At 44.5% G+C, this 16,081-nt stretch overlaps 1 protein-coding gene and 1 non-coding gene across 5 annotated transcripts in view; one reads left to right on the top strand and one right to left on the bottom strand.

Annotated features, from left to right (window-relative positions):
* TMEM241 (transmembrane protein 241) overlaps positions 1–16,081 on the top strand; it is a 116,541-nt gene that overhangs the window by 86,382 nt on the left and 14,078 nt on the right. The window lies entirely within an intron of this gene.
* On the bottom strand, positions 3,177–3,280 carry LOC113913398. Its single transcript, XR_003517188.1, has one exon. It is a non-coding gene; the product is annotated as a U6 spliceosomal RNA (small nuclear RNA).

The following is a 16,081-nucleotide window of genomic DNA, read 5'->3' as shown; positions in this document are numbered from 1 at the left end:
GAGGTGAAAGGTCAACGTGACTGATCGTCTGAAGCAAAATAAATTGTAATTATTTAATCTATCATATAAGTGTTGTGTGATGTGTAATGAGTTAGATAACAAAGGAATTAGATACCAAATTAGTTAACAAAGACTCAGATCTGTTAAAGCAGTAAGGTGTGTGCGACAGTTGTCTGGGTCTAGGGAAGATCACAAAAGACTCCAAGGTTTGTGGCTCGGGACATGAGAAATCCATGGCGTCACAGACAGAAATGGGGGGCGGGTTATGAAAGAACATTGGGAGGAAAGCTGGTGAAATATGTTTTAGATGTGTATGGTGAGAAAATATCTAAATGGAGCTGTTTCATGTTGGAAACATGGGGTGAAATGCAGGGGAGAACTCGGGTTCACGTGTCTGTTTGGGCTTCGCCTAGAGCAGTGGAGTTGGCATCAAGAGCGTAAAGAAGTAGATGAGCTCACTGAGGGAGTGAGAGGGTTTGGGCAGAGCAGAGCTAAGGGCTAGGGCTTCGCTTGGGAGACACTTAGATGCCAGAGATCGATAATGTGCAGGAGAGAGAAGCGATAGCCGAGGGGAGCCCCAAAAGTTCCGTGTGGGGAAGTCTAAGGAAGAGTTGAAAGGAGTAAAACAAAATGCCCCCAAGAGGTCAGAAAGATCCAGATGGAGAAAAGACTAGAGCAAGGACTTCTCAGTGCCTACTTAATTAAGCATTTACTGGATTTTAAAAGTCCTTAATAGAACCCATTCAAAATAAAGTAGGAAACCACTCAGCAATCGGATCTTCCATCCCTATCACCAAAGTCTGCCTTCTCTCATGGAAGATTATGTGTAAATGCTACTGGTGGTTAATTGGAATGTTTGTCCCTGTTTTTATTTAGAGTTTGGATAGTCAAAATCCATGCTTATACAATGGGGTTTCCTTTCCCATTGCTGCTTAGGAAGATGCTTCTCTCACAGTCTGGGAAGAGGATGGGGAAACCTTCCCAGACATGGTCCTATGTGAGTCTTCAAACGTGGACTGTGTGGTGGGCGCAGAAGTGGGGCAGGCAGACAAAGGATCAAGGAAGAATAGATTGCAAAATTAGAAAATTCCAAAACTGGACTCAGTGTTTCAAGATAAAAGCAGAATATATGAGATAATGTATGTGAAGGTAGCTGGAGGGTGAAATGTGGTAGACAAACACAGAGCATTATTACGTAGTTATATCAACCTGGACCGAGACTTCATTTTGACCTAGCTTTGAGTCCCAGGTCTGACATTTCTAGATGTGTGCTTCATTTTCTCATCTGTAAACAAATATAATAATAATGTGTGCTATACTGAGAGGATTGAATAATACTGACACAGCCCTAGGAGAGTGAGGGCCGGCCATGGGCAGGTCCTCCCTGGCCCTGTCAACTACTAGTTTAATTCTTTCACCAAATTAACCAGGAATTTCTGGAGTCTGAAGTTGTCATTCATATTCTGTAGTTCTAGGTAAGTGAATTTAGCTGTGGGCAGCCTACTCTAGACACTACTGGACATTCAGCATGCATGAGAAGAAGGCCTCTCACACATATTTAATCAGATATTGTCTAACAAGAGAAGCAATTGATGCACCATTCACAATGTTTTTAAACCTATATAAAGAGTCATTGATTCAGAACAATTGCTAGGCCTGTGAAAATGTGTGTTTGTTGGTTTCCATGGAGCCCACCCTGCTGGCTGTTGGGTGATGGTGCCCTAATTACACGCTGGGATTGCCAGGGAGCCTTCACAGTTCTCTCTATGACAACACCTCCTTGTGTAGTAACTCGACCACCATCCTCAACTGTGTTTCCCACGTAGGAATCGCTCTTAAAAGAGGGGAGAAGATTCTGCTGGTAAGTTTCAGCCTCCCGTTGATTTATCCTTATGAAGGTCTCTTAAGTGGATAAGAAGTTTTCTGAGTTTTGACTGCCTTTCTGGCTGTTTTGCCAGATCTTGGGAACGTGGCCTAATGTCTTTCTTTTTTCAATGACATGTTGACATTTCTCCTTTTTAAAGGAGTCTTGGCTATGTCAGTTTACTAGGTAAAATTAAGCCGGTTTTACAGTGAACTTGTAAACTTGTAAAAAGCATTGTCAACAGATGCTGTTAGGGTTTGATGTTCGCAATCTTATTTATTTATTTACTTGTTTGTTTTTTAAAGATTTTATTTATTTATTTGACAGAGACACAGCGAAAGAAAGAACACAAGCAGGGGGAGTGGGAGAGGGAGAAGCAGGCTTCCCGCGGAGCAGGGAGCCCGATGCGGGGCTTGATCCCAGGACCCTGTATCATGACCTGAGCCGAAGGCAGACGCTTAACGACTGAGTCACTCAGGTGCCCCTGATGTTCGGAATTTTAAAATGTCTCCAAGACCATTGATAAACCTCTTCCTGTTTCTGGTAGAATTTTTTTTTTTTTTTTAAGAAGGCACAGCTTAGGGGCGCCTGGGTGGCTCAGTTGGTTAAGCGTCTGCCTTTGGCTCAGGTCATGGTCCCAGGGTCCTGGGATCGAGCCCCGCATCAGGCTCCCTGCTCCGCAGGAAGCCTGCTTCTCCCTCTCCCACTCCCCCCGCTTGTGTTCCCTCTCTTGCTGTCTCTCTCTCTGTCAAATAAATAAATAAAATCTTAAAAAAAAAAAAGGAACAGCTTGGTGTCGTTTAAATGAAATCATACAAGTTTTATGTCTTCTAAATAACATAATTTTTTTACCCTTTACTTAAATTTTTTAGATGTATTTATCCAGAAGTTTCAAGGCTTGCTTCGAGTCATATCTTGAACTTCTGAGGAGGTGACAAGTAAACACATCTTTCAGGTTCAGGAGTCAGACTTCTTAGGTTCAGTGTCTGGCGTGCCCGTGTACACACACACACACACACACACACACACACACACACACACAGCAGACTATGGGAAAATCCTGGGAGTTACGATGCCCATCCCATTTTGCTCTCACTAGGGCGCCTGTGCTGAACAGAGGGTTAATTCTCTTCCTTCTTCCTCCTCTGTTGCTGCTATTACTCCTCCCCCACTCCAGTTTTATTGAGATGTAATTGACATATGACATTGTATTAGCTTAAGGTGCGCCACAAAATGATTTGATATTTGTATATATTGTGAAACGATCACTGTAATAAGTTCACTTAACATCCATCACCTCGAGTAGTTACAGCAAAGTAGGGAGCCCTTCATGCATTTGCATGTCATCCTTGGAGGGGCATGCTAATTGTCTCCGTATCGTTCTAATTTTAGTATATATGCTGCCCAAGCGGGCACAAGTACTTCCTTGTCTTTATTACCCTCATCATTCTTGTCATCCTCACTGTCTGTTGGGCGTGGCGAGCCCATCACTGTCTTCCCACACTTCCTGCATGGGGAAAGGGAATCAGGAAAGAAGAGCCTCCCCCATGCCCCCTCAGTTCACCGTTTGAATTTCTTCCCTCTTCGCAGCCTAAGACTCCACCCCCTCTTCCCATAACCTTGGAAAGTTCACTGGGAGGAATCACTTTCTGTATAGTTGTTAGTATCCCTTGTGCCCTCCTTCGGTGGTTATTCAGCACCGTAATGCATCAGAAATGGTCTGATGAAAATAAATGATTAGGGGCGCCTGGGTGGCTCAGTCGGTTAAGCGACTGCCTTCGGCTCGGGTCATGATCCTGGAGTCCCGGGATCGAGTCCTGCGTCGGGCTCCCTGCTCAGTGGGGAGTCTGCTTCTCCCTCTGACCCTCCCCCCTCTCATGCTCTCTCTCTCTCTCATTCTCTCTCTCAAATAAATAAAATCTTAAAAAAAAAACAAAACAAGTATCTTAAAAAAAAATAAATGATTAAACCCAGTGGAGCTCTGCTGTAAAGTGACTTTTATGTCGAAAGAGTGTGCTCAAAAATCTAATTACGGCTATGACCTAATTAAATCCTTTTTCTTTTTCACAGTTTAAACAGCTATGGCAATGAGAATAACTTTTCATGGAAAATTAAAACCTAGAGGCAGTGCCTGATTTCCTTTACAGTCTCTAGCTGGGCAACAAAAACAGCTTGTGGATGTCTTTCCAGGACATCACTGTCAAAGCAACAGGAACTTGAAGTGGCACGTTCGGGAGCTGCCTTGTTATTGTTGAGCCGTATGGAAACAGTCAGCAAAGAAGTTAGCTATCTGGGAATTCTTCGTTTATGAATAAGGTTTTCCCAGAGGGCACATGGGAGGGGAAATACAGTTGTGGATTAAAGAAAAAAAAATTAAATTCCATTTCCCATTGTCAAAACAATTCGTAGGGAAGGGAGTGATGCTAGAGGACATTTTGCTATTTTGGATAAGTTTGTTGTTTTCTTGTTTCCAATTATGCGCTCCTAATTCTTTTCTGGGCTATTTTTAGTGCCATTGACCATCACAATGTTCTCTTCTGCAAAAGTATGATAACAATTCTGGCTTTCACAACTTCTGCCTGAATGAATTTGCAGCAGTTCATTTACTAAGGAAATACCCCAAATTTCTATAAATTTCCTGGCTCCAAGGCTTATATGTCATTTAAAATAACTAAAAGTGATTTTTGCAACACAAAGGCCAGTTAATTGGGGACGTGTAGTTACAAGGCGCCTGTCCGGGATATACTGATGTGTACTTAGTTCACTCTGGGATAGTACTGCATAAATGAGTGCTGAGCGAATGCTGATCTTGTACACAGCTTTGCAGGTCTGTGCACTCACATCAGATATAGAGAAAGGTGGAATTCTGCAGATATCTCCTGAAGTACCTCCCACCGCCCCCAATAATGCTCTTGTGATGCATATATGTCTTTATTGTTTCCTTCTAGAGACCCTCTCTCTGCATCGCTAAAACTAGATTTCCTAAGGTGTGGCCGAGCCCAGGGTCATCCGCAAAGAGCTTTTCAGACCCTGTCCGTGCCCAAACCAGAGGGCAGGCTGGGGGCAGAAGTGAGTTGCCTGTGCCATGAGACCATGAGCGGCCATAGTCAGACCTGATGAAATGAAACCGTTCTTGGGAAGTCCGAAGGAGCAGACGTTCATTCTGGGAAAGCTGAGTTTTGACGCGTGATAGAAAGGAATGACCCGTGGATGTGAAAGACTTTTGGTGATGTTGTTTTTGTTTATATGTGTTTGTCCAACTGTAAGGCCAGGCAGTTAAGTACAAGCAGGTTGTGCTTGTTTGTATGACTCCAGAATAGCCAGCCAGTCAGTGTATATGCAGCAAGGAAAGTTTTTTTTCAGTCAACAGCGAATTGCCTGGTACCATATAAACACAACTAGTGTTAGACTGTGTGTTAATTGTATTGTTTCTGTGCCCTCCTGGGGGGTGTTGGTGGAGGAAGGTTGTGAGGGGAACAGGATCTCCCTGGCGACACCTCCACATCTGTCCTCTTGTCGTATGACTTCTGGGGGCTGGAGGGCATGCTCCCTGTGTAGCCCCCGAGCCACATCTTTCTCCAAGGAAAGTTTTATCTTGTTTCTTTCCTGCCTCACCTCACGCCGTTCATTGTTCCCTAGTTGGGGCTTTGTGTGTTTTCTGCACAGTTTTCCAGGCGCACGCCACGTTTGGCCCAGAATGTGGTAGGTGATTAGTCAAGAGTTGATAAATAAAATACCCACCACTTTGCCTCACCTCCATGTCAGGAGAAGAAAAATAAGGGCAAGGATCAGGCTAATTAGAAAAATCATAACAAGCCGGTCACTCCGCCTGAGCCAGCCACCTGGGTGTTTAGTGCAGGTGAGCACAAGGGAGGCAGGGCATATCCTACTCAAGGTTATATCCCCAACACCTGCTGGAGTGCCCCCGCTCTCCATAAATATGCCTAAATAATGCGTAAAGGGTCGATGCGTTTCCAGATGCAAAATTTGAACTGCAAAGAGTTTGGTGACCGTTTAAGTGCCTCTTACCTTTTTTAGTGAAAATGGAATTAGGGGCCACTGTTTTCAAGTCTCTGGTTTGTCCTTTGTACAGTGACTACCCCCAAAAAAAGAAACAAGATTTTACTTTTTTTTTTTCCACACTGTGTTCAATTTATCTTCTTGGAATTAGAACACTTTGGTTTCAAGGATCCAGTCACCTGTTATTATCTCTGCACTGCCCTCTCTCCCCGCAAAGGATTTTCACCTGGGAAAACAAATTTTTTTTTTCAAGTGAGAGTAAGAGGTGTTCTCATGACTTTGGGCCCTGCATCCTTACAAATCCTTACCTTACAAATTGTACTGTGAACATCGTTGACACTACTATCCCAAATTGCCAAATGTTTGTGACATTTGGTCATGCTGTTCAGAGCTCTTCCGTCTGTGTGCCCTTAAAATGTTAGGATTTGGGAGTTCAGCACTTTGGCAAGGAGGGGTTTGGCGGTTATTTGGTGTCACTTTTCATTGGAGTATATCAGTTTTGTCTTTTTTTTTTAAAGATTTTATTTATTAGAGAGAGAGACAGCATGAGCGGAGGGAGGGGCAGAGGGAGAGGGAGAAGCCGACTCCCCGCTGAGCAGGGACCTAGACCCAGGGCTCGATCCCAGGACCCTGAGATAATGACCTGAGCCGAAGGCAGACGCTTAACAGACTGAGCCACCCGGGCGCCCCTCAGTTTTGTCTTTCACGGATGGCTAGAACTCTCAAGAAATTAGAAAAGGAGTTCACTCCTTTCTGAGGGAGTGTCTTCTCGTATCCCCCACAGCTGAGGCCATGGTCCGTGATCAGGAGATACTTCTTCATGAAAGTATTCCCCACCCCCATCCTGGTATCTGAGTTGAGCTATAACTTCGTGAACCACTCAGATCTCATTAAGTCCTGATGTATCTTCTGTGAAGTCAGTAATGGTTATTCCTCTTTTCCTCAACTTATAGTCAGGCTGTTGACTGTTTACAGATTATGTAAGGCCTACCTGGGTTTCTGTACTCACGCTTCTTATGAGGTTTTTCTTTTCCCTGAAAATTTTTTTTCAAGTTGTTCTGTTGGAACATGTTACATTCAGCAAATTTATTCAGCAGAGATTTAAAGACTGATGAGACAGTAGAGAGTACTGACAGACAGCCCTGCTCTTGGGAGACAGAAAGGCCTGGATCAGAATTCCACTCTAGCAATGTAACCTTGGAGAGATTACTTAGCCTTCGTATGTATCAGTTTTCTCATCTGTAAAATGGGAATCATTGTATGACGTCATGGAAATGTTGCAGGGATTGTGTGAAATAATGTGTGTGGAGCATTTTACATCAGCTAGTATAGTATTGCTTGAAAAGAATGAGCCTTTCCTTCACAGATGGAGAAACGTTTGAAGTGCTGTTTGCATTTTGGGTTCAGCTGCAGTTTCAGAGCTGCCTATCTGGGTTGATAGAGAGCCTTCGCTTCTGCTTTGTTCCATTTTGCCATTCTAGTATCAAGAGAAATCTAAAGTGACCAGATCCAGGTGACACCGTAGGTTTCAAAGTGCTTTTTTCAATTTTTCAAAGAACTCAGAGAACCTGAGTTATCATTTTGGAAGTTCTACACAAGTGTTTATTTAAAAAAAACGAAGAAGAAAGAAAGAAGTATGGGTCCTAAGGATTGTTGGCTGGGTGTTCAGGAGGGAAATGGCGGCTTTCAGCCTGGACTAGGTTAGCTGCAAGAGATCGGGGCATTGAGACAGAAGTGGCCTCAAATCTGATGTGGAACCACACACCCACCAGAACGGCCGAAATTGTAGAGACTGACAATACCGAGTGTTGGCGAGGATGCCGCATAGCATTTCTGGCTTAGAAAACACTGCAGCTAAACGAGGTACTGTGTAGGACGCAGCAGTCCCACTCCGGGCATGTACGTGAGAGAAACAAAGGCAGATACGCACGTGTACACTTCCTCTCTCTTATCCGCTTGTAATCCGTATATTTTGTCTGTAACCACTGTCTTTTTAAGCTTCTTGAAAATTCTCACTGGAATAAGTCAGGGAATGAATAAAATCCCCCACCCCCTTTAAAAAATTTTTTAAGTGAGAGACTAAAATTTAATCCCTGAGAAATACTTTATAGATGATGTCTTTGTTTCTCATGGAGGGGAAAGCTGAAATCCAGAGAGGGGGCTGGCCTGCCTGAGGTCCCTCAGGAGTCTGCGATGCCCAGGACTCCCAGGACACTGCTGGCCCGGCTCTCCCACAGACACGGGCACAAAAGCAGACGCTCACGAGATCGGCGTGGGCTCACGCGGAGTCCCAGTGCAGGCTTACCTCTGGCGTGCTGATCAAACGACGCGCCCGGTCGTCCTCGAACCGGCTGCCCGTCGTCCTTAAGGGGTAGGATTTTCCATGGGATTTTTTTTAGGACCGTGCTAGGAAAAAGGGGTCCCCAGCTATTGTTTTGTTTTTTTCTCAGCTTTTACGGTGGTCACTCCTCACCTCACACTTCGTGCTCCAGTGGCTTTGGGCTCCACCCAGTGGCTTCGAGTTTGCTGACTTGTTGGTACTATTCCTTCTATGTGGAAAGCCCTTCCCCAGCTTCCTCACTGCATAATTCTTATCATCTCGATGTGGGGCTCGCTCCCACAATATCCAGAGTATGCCCGTAATCTCGGCACTTAACATGTCCCACTGAAACGATCTGCTTCGTGGCCTCTCTAGAAGCAGCGAGGCTGCGGAGGGCGTGTGAGCGCGGGTGCTGGCCTGTCGTTTTCTCCTCTCTGGTACCCAGGGAGGGCTCGGGGCGCGTCATTTGGCCTCTGCTTCATTCCAGCAGTAACTCAAAGCCCTTTTTCCTTTTTCACTTCTAATTCGGTAAAAGCTTCTTCTGAAACAGTTAGTCATTGTTTTTTTAACTTTCACTTTTTTAAAGCCTCCAAAAGAGCAAGGAATAGTGTCTTAGCTCATGTTGCCATTACCAAATACCACAGACTGGGCGGCTGGAGCCACAGACATTTATTCCTCGCGGTTCTGGAGGCTGCACGTCCGTGATGAAGGTGCCGGCAGGGCTGGTGTCTGGAGGGAGCTCTCCCCTCGGGTTGCAGATGGCTGCCTTCTAGCTGTGTCTTCACATGGCAAAGAGAGAGAGAGAGAGAGCAAGCTCTCTGGTCTCATAAGGTCACTAAGCCCATCGTGAGGAGCCCTTCCCCCCACCATGAGCCCATCTAACCCCAGTTGCCTTCCAAAGGTCCCATCTCCATATACCATCACATTGGACGTTAGGGCTTCAACATACGAGTTGGGGGGTGGGGGTGGGGCACAGTTCAGGCCATAGCAGAAGAGCTCACTGACATTTACAGGGTGCGCCAAGCTGTAGAGCAAGAGCTGAAAGCCGTCATGGTTTGTGTAAATCCCTCAAGTGGACTTGAGCTGTCGGGGTGAATCTTGCATAAGCTTTGTACATTCCTCAGGAGTTCTCACTCTCAGATCTTGCAAAACTGTCTGTGACCAGAGCTGGAGAAGGCACAGCCCATGACGTTACGGCCTCACTACTCCCACCTGATATTCCTTCAGGAACTGGGATTGAGGAAGGAGGCAGGTTTAAAGCCGCAAAAAGGTTTTCATCAAATGGGCACTACATTTCCTTAAACACTGCAAGGAGGTCTGGATGTGTCTCTTTTGGCAAATCCATTCTTTTTCCTCCATTATTACTCAGGATAACAATGTCATGAATTGAACTCATATCAAAAGGAGATGAAAAAAATCCTCAGGCCTTGGAGTAAATATAATTATGGTGCTTTTATTTAAAACTCCTTTGAGCTGCAATTTATTTCATTTCTAAAAATAAACTGCAGAGATTAGATCTCTCCTTTGAGTGAATCAAAACAACTCAGAAAATTAAACACCTTAGCCACATGCCCTTCCTTCCCAGAAGCACAGAGCACTGTTTAGCTTGGGAGACTGATAGAACTTTTCAATCAGCAGGACAAAATTTTAAAAATCACTTTGGCAGAAACCAATCATTTTAAAAAGTCTGTCAGTAGATGAGTACATTTACTGAATAAAATGAAACTGAGAAAGTTGAGAAAAAGTACCAGAATGAAGAATCTATTGACTCCCCACCAGGCGGTCTCTGAATTGAGTTTGAAAGTTAGGGTCATCTCAAATTCTCTGTTCGTCTTCAACAATTGGATGTTCTAAGTATGACAACATTATTTTGCCCTTTATACAGCTTGGCAAAGAAGCAGTCCTTGGCATATTTATAGACTCTTAAAAAACATAGTATATGATAGAAAATTAGACAAGTCAGATATTTTAGGATGAGCTGAAGTGGAATGCCCAGAGAGAGGTAAAAGGAAGAAGCCCTCCAGAGGTACCAGGAAATAGCACATCAGTGTCCATATAATATGGCCACTTGAGAAATGTGAATACTGAAGAGAAAAGTCTGACACCCGGCCTGGGAAAGAGCTAACACCTTCTGCACAACTGTGCCAGGAAGCTACAAATCTAAGAGAAAAAAATGTCCAAAGGGCCACAGATTTTTGAAGTTACAGCAAAGGACCAGAGTGAGATGGAATGATCAGACACACAGGTCTTTTCAGTACATAGCATGTGTTGGAAAGTTCAGAGTTTTGATACTTAAACTCTACTACCCACTCCTCTTCCCTTCTTGGGTGTAGACAAAGAGAATACATGCACAAGGAATAGTAGGCAAGTGGGAAACAAAGTTGAGCTGAAAATGTCAAGAGAGTTGAAATGTTGAAAATGTTTAGAGACTTAAGGCTTTCTGCTCCCTATAGGAGGCATGGCTTCCTCCCCATCCTCCATTCCCATCCCCAACAGATGGAGACAGAGACTCCAGGGAATTTTACTGCCTGGATTCAAAAGAAGAGAGAAACCATTTAGAGTCTGGGTTTTGTGTGTAAAGCACTAGAATCCCCCTAACTCGTGTAATGAGCTTCAGTAAACGTACAAGATGAGTAAGTCTTCCCATCTGAGTGAACTTTGATGAGAGTGAAAGGCCAGGAGGCGGAAGAGTTTCCTCCCCCATGGGCAGAGAGAATCATGAGGAAGAACCCAAATGTTGCTTTCACCACCAGCTGCCTTATTAATCCCCATCAGTTGCATCATACCTGAAACTGTCTGAGAGAAAGAGAAAGAGATTGTGCCTTCGAGAAAGTCCTGTTGCCTGAGGCTGGTGTGTGTGTGTGTGTGTGTGTGTGTGTGTGTGTGTGTGTGTGTGTGTGTGTGTGTGTGTGTGTGTGTGTGTGTGTGTGTGTGTGTGTGTGTGTGTGTGTGTGTGTGTGTGTGTGTGTGTGTGTGTGTGTGTGTGTGTGTGTGATCCTAGAGTATGGATCCATATATGATATATATGATCCTAGACTATGATAAAAGAACAAAGGTAATTAAAATTGTAATGAGTTAATAAGATTGTCACTGTCAGGAAGATGTTCAGAACAAATCAAATAAAGCCTCCCCACCTCGACTCACCATGACATCCAAGGAGGCTCTAGGAAAACAGTGGTTAGCCAAGCCTGGTTTGAAAACCAGTAGCTTACCATTTCTCTGGGTCTCAGTTTTCTTATCTATATAATAAATGGAAACCTTTTACTTCAGAGTAGAGTGTTGTGCTTTGTGACAGGCCAACATTCAACTGAAGCAACTAGGGAGAAAAGCAAATAAATTGCAAAAATAATATTTTTAAAGAAATCAGAGGGGCACCTGGGTGGCTTAGTCAGTTAAGTGTCTGACTCTTGATCTCAGCTCAGGTCTTGATCTCGGGGTCATGAGTTCAAGCCCTTCACTGGGCTCTACACCAGATGTGAAGCCTACTTAAAAAAAGAAAAACAAATCAGAGACCGGTGAAAGCAATGAGAACCACATAAATAAACTTCCAGAGCAGGAAGGACCCTTCCTAGGTATACTGAATAACACAAGGTCTTTTCTTCAAGGCGGTTGGCAGGGAGGGGAGGAGCTTGCTGATTTTGGGTGGGGACTAAGGATCTGGCTTGGTCCAAGAAGAGTAGACTGGACACAGTTTGCAGGATTCGTGAGACATAAAGGGGGAAAAAGAATGGAGAGAACAGAAGAAAGCGTGAGAGACATGGGAAATTGTCCAAAAAATCCAATGTATGTGTAACCGCAGTTCTAAAAGAGAGAGATTGGGCAGACACAGTATTTGAAGGGATAATGGCTGAAAAGTTTCCGTAACTGCCGAAAGATATCAATTGCAGCTTGAAGCTCACCAAACCCCAAACAAAAAATACAAAGAAAACCATACTTAGGCATATCCTAGTCAAACTGTTGAAAACCAGAGATGAAGGGAAAAATCTTATAATAACCAGAGAAAAAAGACATTACCTTAAGATAAGCAAGTAACTGACATTTCCCCTGTCACTAGGAATGCCAACAGACAATGGAATAACATCTTTAAAGTGATGAAATTTAGGGGAGAGATGAGGTAATCTCAACAGTCTTATTTCTTTATTCCTGTTAAAGAACTCATCACCAACCTGTTCAAAATTACTATGAGTATATTTGGGGATTTACTGTGTGGAGTTTTCTAGACCCTTACTAAATGTATGTGCTTATTTGATCTCCAGATCTTTCTGAAAATCGCATGTATGTATGTATGTATGTATTTTTAAGTAATCTCTATGCCCAGCATGGGGCTGCACTCACAACCCTGAGATAAGAGCCACATGCTCAGGATGCCTGGGTGACTCAGTCAGTTAAGCGTCTGCCTTCTGCTCAGGTCATGATCTCAGGGTCCTGGGATTGAGCCCCAAGTCAGGGTCTCTGCTCAGCAGGGAGTCTGCTTCTCCCTCCCTTTCTCTCTCTCTCTCTCAAATAAACATATAAATAAATAAAATCCTTAAAAAAAAAAGTCTCATGCTTTACCAATTGAGCCAGCCAGGCACCCCATAAAATCACATTTAAAACTCATTGTAAATCGGGGCACCTGGGTGGCTCATTCTTTAAGCATCTGCCTTTGGCTCAGGTCATGATCCCGGGGTCCTGGGATCCAGCCCCGCATCGGGCTCCCTCCTCAGTGGGGAGCCTGCTTCTCCCTCTGCGACTCCCCCTGCTTGTGTTCCCTCTCTTGCTGTGTCTCTCTCTGTCAAATTAATAAATAAAATCTTTAAAAAAAAAAAACACCTCATTGTAAATCAAGGAAAGTAGTATATAATTTGGATAGATAGACCATGTTCTAAAGTAAAATATAAATATTTGGAGGTAGAATAAAAGATTCTATAAAAAGGAAACCACAATATAATGGTCTGATACATGTTTAGTGTCAGTTAAGGTGTTGGAAGGAATAGTGATTTAGAATTCCTTGCTACTTGAAATGTGGCCTTGACACCAAAAGCACAAGCCACAAAAGAAAAAAACTGATAAATGGGACTTCATCAGAATTACAAACTTTGTTGCAAAGTACGCCATCAAGAAAATGAAAAGACAACCCACAGCAAATTATATATCTGATAAGGGACTTGTATCTAGAATATAGAAAGACCTCTTATCAGTCAATAGTAAAGAGAGAGAACTCAATTTAAAAGGGGGCAAAGGATCCGAATAGACAGTTCTTTAGAGAAGACACACATATGGCCAATAGCCCCATGAAAAGATACCCAACATCAGTAGCCTCCAGGGAAATGCAAACCAAAATCACAATGAGATTCCACTTCACACCCACTAGGATGGCTGTAAAAAAAAGACCAATAAGGTCAAGCATGTGAAGAAATTGGAATCCCCACACCCTGCTGGTGGGAATGTAAAACGGTGCAATAAGTGATAGTTACAGAGATGATGGTGATAATGGTGATGGGGATGATGATGTCTGGCCACAAATGGCCAGGTTCTGGCCTATTCATCGATGTTACAAAGCGGTTCTATGAATTTTGGCAGTTTTGTGGACACGTTTACTCAACCTAATGATACGTCAATAACCAGGGATTCAACCATACCCTCCTATGAAAATTACTAGGGAATTCTTTTTTTTTTTTTTTTAAGATTTTATTATTTGAGAGAAAGAGAGAGGACAAGTGGTCGGGGCGGGGGTAGGGCGAGGGGCAGAGGGAGAAGCAGGCTCCCTGCTGAATGGTTAGCCCAGACGGATGGACGTGGGGCTTGATCCCACAACCCCCAGATCATCACCTGAGCCAAAGGCAGACGCTTAACCAACTGAGCCACTCAGGCGCCCAATGTGACTGGTACTGGACAGGACTTTAGTTTTTGTCTTTTGGGTGTTTTGAGAGGAGACCGATGTGTGGCCGGGGTTGAGAGGCTGAGTCAGGTCGACGTGCCCAGGGTTCAGCAGGACTGCCGCTGAGGGCAACTACCCGAGGTGGAAGGGGAGGGTCGGCACAGGAGTCAGACCTGGGTAGTTAGTCCCAGCTCTTCCCTCGTGGTGACTCTGTGCCTTGAGCAACGTCACCTCTAGGAGCTTCAGTTTCTTCACCTGTAAAATGGGCTAAGCACCCTCCTGTGCAGGGATGTTGGGAGGAGCACATGAGCTCATACATGTAACATTACAGAGCAGACGTCTGGCACATTTTTGGTCCTCTTTAAATTGTGGTCACTTTCTTCCCTTACCATCTCTGAACAAGATAGTCATGTCACGTCTTTCCTAACTCAGCTCTTCTTCTATAAAATGTAGGAGTTTGTTGAAAGTCACCCAGGAGTTTTCTCATTTTAAAATTGATCCTTCCTTCCCATGCCCTTCATCTCCTTTTGTCCCTCATCTATGTTCTTGATCCCATTGTGCTTATGGGAAACATTATTCTGATACCTGACAGGGTGAAGACTCATTGTACACTTGAATGAGGTGATACCAAACTATGAATAGCCACACCCAGTTTAGCTTGAGCTGTCTATCGTTAATAATTACACTGATCATTATAATAAATCAGAGGATTGATAGTAAGGGTTAAATTGAATGTTTTTAAATTGCCAAATAGAGTTCTCAGCCTTAGCTGTGGTTGGTGTCTGGTGGATTTGGAATAGTTCCTTGGGTCTTGGGTGAAAAAGAGATAATCTGCTCTCGGTTTATAAATTTTTATGGTTTTACTCTTTACCCTAAAAAGGCCTATTAGTAACATTCATAGGTGAGCCTACAACACAGATGGACTGCAGGACAAACTGACATATACCTCCTGCTCCGTGGCCTGGGAAGGAGTTAGAGCCTCCCTTTCCTTGGAGATGTGGCCACGTCAAGCCATCCGTACCAGCTGCACAGAGTAGTTCTTGAGACAGTGCTGGAGTTGGAAGGTGTAGAGCAGAACTCCTCACGTCTGAATATGAAAGCCTATCACCTGGCTGTCTGTTCAAATGTAGATGTTGTTCAGTAGGTCTGAAGTGGGGCCTGATACTCTGCATTTCCTACGGGCTCCCAGGTGGTGTTAATGGCAAGGGCATGCAAGACATATCTTCTTCTGTCTGCCCAGCACTTCCCCTCCTTCCTCCAGGGAAATGTGCCTTCCTTCATTCCAACCCTGAAGTTCAGGGTTGAACTTCCGCGTTTTTACATTATTCTCCCCCCCCCACACACACACACACCCCCACCCCCACCCCCACCACAGGCATGGTCAGTTGGTTCAGGAGACAATCAGAATCTTTCCTGACATGTTTGGACTTGAAGCCAGAGTGAGCCAGTCGTGAATCCTCCCTGCGGAGCTCTTTCTAGCCTCCTGGAGGTAAGTGGGGAAAGAAGCACAGAGGAGGAGCAGCAGAGTGTCTCTGTTGTTCTCCAGTCTGGCTTCCAACTGCCCCTAATGTATGAAAAGGGATTTAAAAATAAACAAGACTGTGACTTGCCAGCTCCAGTGAAGTGTATCGGCCACTTACTGTGTGTGGGTCTCTGTAGAACATACAGAGAGGAACATAATAGGCCCTGGTGGGGGAGACCACACATTTCCATAGTTTGGCGCGTGCAGTGCCAAGGGGTATGGAAGCCTCTGGAAGAGGTGCCTGATCCACCCAGATGTGTGGATGGGGTGGGGGGGGTCAGGTTCATAGAAGTTTTCTAGGGGCGCCTGGGTGGCTCAGTCGGTTAAGCATCTAACTCTTGGTTTTGGCTAAGGTCATGATCTCAGGGTCCTGGGATCGAGCCCCTTGTCAGCTCTGTGCTCAGCAGGGAGTCTGCTTGAGGATTCTCTCTCCCACTCTCTCTCTCTCCCCCTCCCCCCCATGCTCTTGTGCGCTCTCCCTCTCTCTAAAATAAA

The sequence above is a fragment of the Zalophus californianus genome, chromosome 14 (assembly GCF_009762305.2).
Source record: "Zalophus californianus isolate mZalCal1 chromosome 14, mZalCal1.pri.v2, whole genome shotgun sequence".
NCBI lineage: Eukaryota > Metazoa > Chordata > Mammalia > Carnivora > Otariidae > Zalophus > Zalophus californianus.
Note: the sequence above shows the minus strand (reverse complement) of the source record. Positions and strands in the feature narration are given on the sequence as shown.